Source organism: Rhamphochromis longiceps, linkage group LG4 (genome assembly GCF_057381845.1).
Source record: "Rhamphochromis longiceps isolate RC_006_pf linkage group LG4, R_longiceps_female_GT1.1, whole genome shotgun sequence".
In the NCBI taxonomy this organism is placed as follows: domain Eukaryota; kingdom Metazoa; phylum Chordata; class Actinopteri; order Cichliformes; family Cichlidae; genus Rhamphochromis; species Rhamphochromis longiceps.
The window spans coordinates 7,146,727-7,154,676 of record NC_140560.1 but is presented as its reverse complement, the minus strand read 5'-3'; the positions used below and the strand labels follow the sequence as shown (position 1 = coordinate 7,154,676).

General features: G+C 39.3%; 1 long non-coding RNA gene across 1 annotated transcript; it reads left to right on the top strand.

Moving 5' to 3' along the window:
• The first annotated feature begins 5,177 nt into the window (after nucleotides 1-5,177).
• LOC146670956 (uncharacterized) lies at nucleotides 5,178-7,552 on the top strand. Its single transcript, XR_014911580.1, has 3 exons — nucleotides 5,178-5,412; nucleotides 5,845-5,902; nucleotides 6,872-7,552. It is a non-coding gene; the product is annotated as an uncharacterized LOC146670956 (long non-coding RNA).
• Nucleotides 7,553-7,950: the final 398 nt, after the last annotated feature.

Sequence of the window (7,950 nt, the reverse complement as noted above, 5' to 3'; positions counted from 1 at the left end):
TAGTAATAATGTGGACTCCGGCTCATGTGGGTATCTTGGGTAATGAAAGCGCAGAGAGGTTGGCCAAAGCAGCTGTCAAAAGAGTTGACATAGATGTACAGTTACCATTGTCAAAATCTGAAGGGAAAAGTGTAGTTTGGGCAGAAAGTCGGAACTTATGGCAAATGGCATGGGATAATGAAACAAAAGGGAGACATTTATATAGGGTGCAAAACACAATAGAAGCTAAGAGGAGTAGCGGATTGCAGAGACGTGAGGAGGTTGTTATCAGTCGAATACGAACGGGCCACTGCTTTTTAAATGATACTCTTTTTCGGATAGGGAAACATCTGACGGGGTTGTGTGATGGGTGCACTGATATGGAGACGGTTGAGCATGTACTCCTTAGTTGTAGGAAGTATGTAAGTCACAGGAGGGTGATGTGGGGTGAAATGAGTGGTGGAAGGGAACTTACATTTGAGCAAGTGGTTAATAAGTTAAGTCATGGTGGAGGGAAAGTGGTGGTTTTTCTTTTTTTGAGAAGTACTGGTCTCATCAAGAGGATCTGAGGATTCAGGAGTGACGGACGATTAACAGCCAGGAGATGGCAGTAATGCAACAGTTTTGGATCCAAGCTGCCGTTAAACTTGACTGAAGAAGAAGAAGAACCGCATGGTTTGCTTCACGGTCACCTTGGAAAGGTAAGAGTGAATCTGTCTTCATCCATCCAGATGAAAATACTTTTTGCGCAAAGATATCATTAGTTTGTCTATTATTTTCAGGGATATTTATTCACATTTGTTTTTTTTGTTTTTTTAAATCTGTCTGTTTATGCCATTCTAGCTAGCTAACACGTTAGTGCAACAATATAGCACAATGTCAAGCTAGCACAAGTATAAAAGCCTAATATGAAAGACATAGCTACTTCAAATGTAGGTATTGTTTATAACTTAACCTCTGCAAATAAGCTAGTTGGGCTCTACCACAGAAACTTTTGTGATACATATGCATTTTATTTATGGGTTGTTAAAATGTGTAAGTTTGTAAGTTGTAACTGTTGCACAGTAGTTTACTTAACAATTGATGTATGTTTTTAGTACACTGAGGAGGAAATTACAATTATTTATTTTAATTCCTGAAGCGAATGTTATGCTTTAATAATTTTACTTCTGAGAGAATTCCAGTTTAAATTTGGTTACATAATGTAAATAATTCATTTTGAAATTCTTCACTCCTGTTCAACATGGTAAAATGTTGAACTCACTGAAAAGGAAAGAGTCCAAATTACAGGAATTAACTCGTTTTTTTTATGACAGGCAGTCTAATAAATCTAAAATGTTTTGAAAATTAATGTGGCATTATTTTATTTGAATCCATTTGAATGGACATAGCATGCCACACTTTTATCCGAATTGCTTTGTTGAAATCAGATTTACCGTTGTTGAAATGGTTAACGTTGTCTTAATTTCCTCTTTTAGGCTGTTGTGAAATGGCTGCAATGGTGAAACTCATTCTCGGAGAAAATGATTCCCGGAGATTGATCCTTCCAAATGGGATGCCAGTGTCTGTCAGTGAGCTAGTTCAGCAGATAAAGGGACAGTGTGGAGTTAATGGGGACTTCAGGCTTCACTTCATGGATGCAGAATTTGGGAATGAATTCACCAACTTGGAGTCAATGTCGGACATCCAGGACAAAAGTACCATCGAGGTCATCTTTAGCTCAGTTGCACCTGTCGAACCTGGTGAAGCACTCCTCCCTCTTTACTCATCTGCTGCCACTTCCCGCACTCTAGATGACTCCTCATCCCTTTCATCTCCTGGGAACTCATTTGATACAGACATATTGTCTTCTCCTGAATCTACGTCCTCAAGAGCCACTGCATGGTCCAATGTCTTCCCCATTCCCCAGTTCTCTTACAATACTCAACTACAAGCTGGCCAGGGCCAATGCTGCTTTCAAAGAAACTGAAGCTTTGTTGAATCCTGATCATAAAATTAAGTCTGACAGGGAGTTTGATGAGGTAGCAGAAGCTCTTGTAACAACCTATCCATGTTTGAAAGAGCCTGGTTCAGTCACTGGATATGGCGGATGGAAAACAAGCTTGAAGTATAAACTTGCTAACTACCGAACAAAGCTTAGACAGCCTGAAGTTACTGTGAATTCTGTAAAACATAAACCTGATGGCAAATGTACTCCTGCATATGGCGTGAAGAAGCCAAAAAAAGCTGAAGTGAATTACTCCCCCACGTATCCAGCTGGTGAAACTGCAGAGACACTAGAAGAAATCAGAGTAGACCTCCTGTCAGAAGCTAAGAAAAAACACAATGACCACAGGGTGGCTGCAATGATGGAGAAGACCTTTGCTCTCAGAAGGCAAGAGGTAGTACTTGAAGCACTGATGATCGCTGATTTCAAAATGAGGTGGCCAGCTGTCTTCCAGTGCATCTATAATAAATATATGCAAGTTTCAGTGCTTCGTTTAAACTGTATGATACTTATACTGACCCAGGGTCAGTGTAAAATACAATCCTAGCTGTGTGAACAAAGTCTGGCTCCTTTAATCCTGAATGACAAGCCGCAGGATGCAGGTTGTTATTACTCTTTCCTGCTGGCACACCTGTCACACCTGAGAGTCAGCTAGAAACTTACAGTGACGTGGACATCATGCAAAGACTGCCAGACTCTGTAATACTGTAAATGATCAGTGACTCAGGTTAACACTAAACTTTAAACAGTCCCTCTGTGTCTCTCTGTGTGCTGAACATTTAGGATTTCATTCAGGCTGCATTGACTGTGGGACTTTTCTGTGTTAAAAGCAGGTTGAAGACAGCTCAGAAACATTTGAAGATTAAAATTCTCTACTCAGATGTATTTTTGTTTCTAATTTATGTTTGTTGTTGTTTAACACAGATTTCCGAAGAGCAAAGATGAGCACTGTTGCTCAATCCTTAATAGTTTAAACCAGGACTGGACTGGAAATCCAAAGTCCAGATTCTTCTTCCACAGAAGTTTCATTTGTCAGTGTTGGACTGCTGATCACCTGAAGAACTCATTTCATTCATTCTCCACATAATGTTGATTTACAGAAATGTTTCACAGGAACTGATTCCTCCCAAAGGGTGAACTAGTGTGTTTCCATAGACTATCTCTGTATGAATGTACTTCTTAAATGAAGGCAAGTGTTTGTCCTGTTTTGTTCAGTACGGGATATTAAGGGTCATCACTGGGGGAAGACAAGAAGCAGACGTACTTCCAAGAGGGAGCTGCAGTGAGGACACAGCCTGGTCACTGAGGTCAGAGGTCAGAACCTGAAACAGTTTATATTCTAGGTGTTATAAAAAAAAATCTAAATATATTTTTAAAGAAACCTTTAAATTATATTTTAAATCATAATTATGATTATGATTATAAATATCAGACATTTAAGTGGATTTTCTGTTACATGTATTGTTTTCGCCCTGCGATAAACTGGCAGCCTGTCCTGTCTTTGTCCTGTATGAGCTGGGTATGAGTTCAGTAAAGAAACCTTACAAAAGTTAACAATAAACCTGCATCCCTGTACGTTGTTGTCCACAGGATGAGAAAATCAAACTGGAACACTGTGGAACATGTTAATAAATGTTTGTGTTTTTCCCTGTGTCTTTCACAGGAGGCGCTGGAAGGTTTCCTAATAGTTCCTGGTGAAGCAAAGCAGAACCATAAAGGTTGCTGGACTGCATGATGGCCTTACCCCTTAGTAGGGATGGGTATTGATAAGATTTTCACGATTCCGATTCCATTTTCGATTCTGTTTAACGATTCGATTCTTTATCGATTCTCTTATCGATTCTTTTAAAAAAAGGAGAACACTAAGGTCGATTAGCTTAGAACTTTGTTTTATATCTTCTCTTTGAACAAGATAGAAATTTAGGAGTAACATGGCCTTACAAACCCAACAGTGAGATCTTAAGAGATCCAGCCTACGGCTCTTCAATGGGGTGTCACAGGGTCCCCAGGAAAAAACATTGTAAATGTAAAATAATAAAAGAAATATTCTTCTGTAGCAATAACAAAGTGTAACATAAATTATTCTGTAGCAATTACACAAGAATATCCAGTAATGTCCCTGCCTGCAATTAAACACATTCACTTACCTAAAATTGGGGGCATCTGCTGTGGCAAATGGGTTCAAGCCAGTGTTGCCAACTTAGCGACTTTGTCGCTATATTTAGCGAGTTTTCAGACCCCTTAGCGACTTTTTTTTCGAAAAAAAGTCGCTAAAAAAAGGACGTGAAAGCACGTATCGATTTTACTCTCAACAAGCAGCGGGTGCTGTAACGCAGTCAGTTCTTCTTTTACTCTTTTACTCTTATGCTGTTTTGTGGATCACAAGGTTTAAAACTACTTATAAACACACACACAAAGTAACTCCACCAGAGTGCCTATTTCAGGTCACTTTTGCCGGTCCAAGCCCGGGTAAAGGAGCAGGGTTGGAATTGTGACATTAAAAAAAACAATAATTGCTAAAATAAATTTAATTTGTAGTTCTAAATAAACTCTAAATGCATTTAGGACGTTTTTTTACTCACTTTATGTCTCTTCCACGATGTTATTTCTCTCTCCAACAACATAGGTTACAATTAGATTAGCATGACCAATTATGCAAATTAGGCGATGACGTCATTTAGCGACTTCTAGCGACTTTTGGGACAACCGATAGCGATTTTCCTTACTGAGGAGTTGGCAACACTGGTTCAAGCCTTTTACCACGAACTTAGTCACTGCTCGGTGACATTCGTCTATCCTGGCCTGAAAGGAGACGCTACCGGTAGACTGCAGCGAGAACTGCCAGCATCTGAGCCAGACTCTGTCTGTCTCTCTCATCATGGTCACATAAACGCACAGTAATGGCAGGTTTTGTAATAAGGCAGATCGCGCTAACATAATATGCACTGTTAGTTGATTATTTACCTGCCGCATTAACGGGAGAGGACGTGCAAACGTTACCGCTGCTGCTGGGTTGAGATTCACGAGTCCGGAGCGGAATTGAAAACACGACATTCATTTAAGGTTATCACGTGTTTTGTGAGCAAATGCTTTTGCATATTCGTAGTGTTTCCTCCCTTAAATTAAATATCTACTTTGCAAGTATTGCAAGTTGCCCTGTTGTCATCCGTTCTCGTAAACTTTTGAGCGTTTGAGCCGCTTACGCGCCATGTTTCCTGCCAGGTAAATGACGCTCCGCAACGTGGTGACGTCATTCGGGGCGACTGGAATCGATAAGGGAAGCGTTTGCAAAAATGGCAAACAATTCCAAGGAATTGAAACAGTGGGAACCGGTTCTCAACAAGAACCGGTTTTCGATACCCATCCCTACCCCTGAGCAGTCATCCTGTTAAAGGAGGAACCAGTTAGAAGCTGTTTTCAAAGTAGCTGAGCAGATTTCATCTCAAGTAAGCAATTAACTGTTTATTCATTTGTTCTGCCACTTAAAGGACATTTAAGGATGTCTTTTGATTGTCCAGTTGAATTAATTCTACTGGCTTTCATGGTCATTTGTGATTATGGACATATTTTTCATGCACATCAACCATTTAGTAAATTCTATCTATTTAGTAATATCTGTCAGCTATAAAATGTAATATAAATATAAAAAATATCTAAATATCTCCTGCCCTTTATATTTTAATGATGTAAGACCAGACGTCTGTTATCGTGTTACATTAGCATTCCTCACATATCAGTAAGATGCTGTACAGTACAATCCTACTGACAGCAGAGGGATAACGACGGCTATTCAACATCGTTACACGACACATTCGAGCTGCAGGATGCAGACAAAGTGACTAAATCATCTTTTTTATGGTTTATTGTCTTCAAACCAGCAGACAAAGCCGATGGCAGAAGATGTCGGAGAAGAACTTCAGGCCATGTACTGAAAAGGTATTTTTTTCTTGTTATCAAAAGACATTTGGAGTGACGGCTTCTACAACTGGTTGTGCTGAAGTAAAGCTTACAGTCTAAGAAGCCACAGTATTGATATTCAGCACAAAGAGAAAAGCTCACTTGTTTGAATTTATTTACAATCATAGTTTTATAAATTCTGACCGTAAACACCTTTTACAGCTTTTATATTGTTTGACACTAGATATCAGGTTTAATTTAAAGGTTTCTGTGTCCCAGTGAGCCATTTACACTGACCAGTGTCAGTTTAACTGTAACACATTCATTATTTAGTTCCAACATTGCTAAGAGAAATAACTGAATGTAAAAAATGGCAGCACTCAGGCCAGGTTTAATTGATAGAGATATATGCATGCATTATGAAATTTATGTATCCCAGATAATTGTTATTCATCTAGTCATGGCAGACCCAACCCTTCCTCCCAAGTTAACTGCAACCCAAAAGAATTAGTGGGGCTATTTACAAACTCACAAGCAGTGTGGGGTAAAAAGAGCCACCAAAAAGCTGTCAGCCTGCACAGCTACAGATGTGCTAAAAGCTATAAGAGTTAAAAGCTCTGCTTATGGAGAAACTTTCTAAGCCTAACAGGGGACAGGTACTCCTGCCCAAATAACATGATATAACCCCACATACAGCCCAGCCATAAAGTGAACCAAGTCATTTAGTTAAAGACAGCATGGGACCAAATGCATGTAACCAGCCTGCACCAACCTGACATTTCTTCCTCCTGAATTAAATGAATGAATGGATGAAAGTTAAATGACTACAAACCTAAAGCCACTAGTTCCCACACTGGAGCTCCCTGACACTGTGTGTTAATTGTACTGAGCTTGTGTCAACAGTTGTAACAGGCTAAGCCACCTGAGACACTGCATTGAATGATTGTTTCTGTTTTAATGATTTCAGCTGGCTGGTTTCAGCTCAGATGTTCTGCTTTTTCCTTTCAGTAGATCAAAGCAGCTCGTCCTCTTTCTGCTTCCATTTTGGTGGCAAGAAGAAGAAGAATGCTTCAGCGAAGTGGCGTTCATGGTCTCAGTGAACATTCATGGTCACACACTGCATGTTGTTTTAAAAGCAACATGTCTGTTCACCACAACAATCGAGATGTGTAACATTAGTGCAGCTACGGTTTGTTCTTGAACATCAGTTCTGTTTTCTACTTTGACCACTTAGACCAAAAAAGTGTTGTTTTCAGATTCTTTCTTTTAAATCTGCAAAGCACCTGCTCATTTTTAATTAAAATTAGTTTCACATAAATGTTAGTGTTTCCTTTATGATCTTTTAATGCTTACACTACACTGTACACGTCTACATTAGAGACATTTCTGTTACCTATTTATGAGACTGGGCTGCTTGACTACGATTTGGAAGTAGATGCAAAATCACACGGATCGTGCTATTGTTTGTTTTTTAATACAATGGACTGAACACAGGACGTGTCTGACTAAGCAAAGATTAGTCTGATCCCATTTCTACCTGTCTCTACTGTTTCAACATTTCACTGAAGTTTGCTCAACTGTAACTGTCAGGATATATATTTATTCCAGCTCTCGTAGGGCAAAGGAATGACTCAGACTTGTCAAATGTTCTTTGATTTGATACACAATGTGAAGTTCATAATTTTCTTACAAATAAAACTATAATGACAAACATGAACAGCTGTGCTTATTTCTGAGACATGATTTTTTTTTTTTGAATGTGTTCATATTTAAACAGTGTGCATCTGTATGCTGGAACTGTAATGGTGAACCTGAGGTGATGGTCAACAGAAGGCAAATATATATAGATATAAAACAACATTGAAGTAATGTCTTTACCCTGTGCAGCGTGTGTGGACGCTGTGCACGCAATCACCTTATTCACTGTAGTAAACGTGCACCGCTAGCTCACGTGACTGACTGTCTCCATGGTTACATCGTATATTATTAGCTATGTAAACAGCTTCCAAAGATGCCGCCATAGCTCTCTGCAGCTGTAACACTTTCACGCTTTGCAAATCATTTCACGTTTTTGATAGTTATGAAGA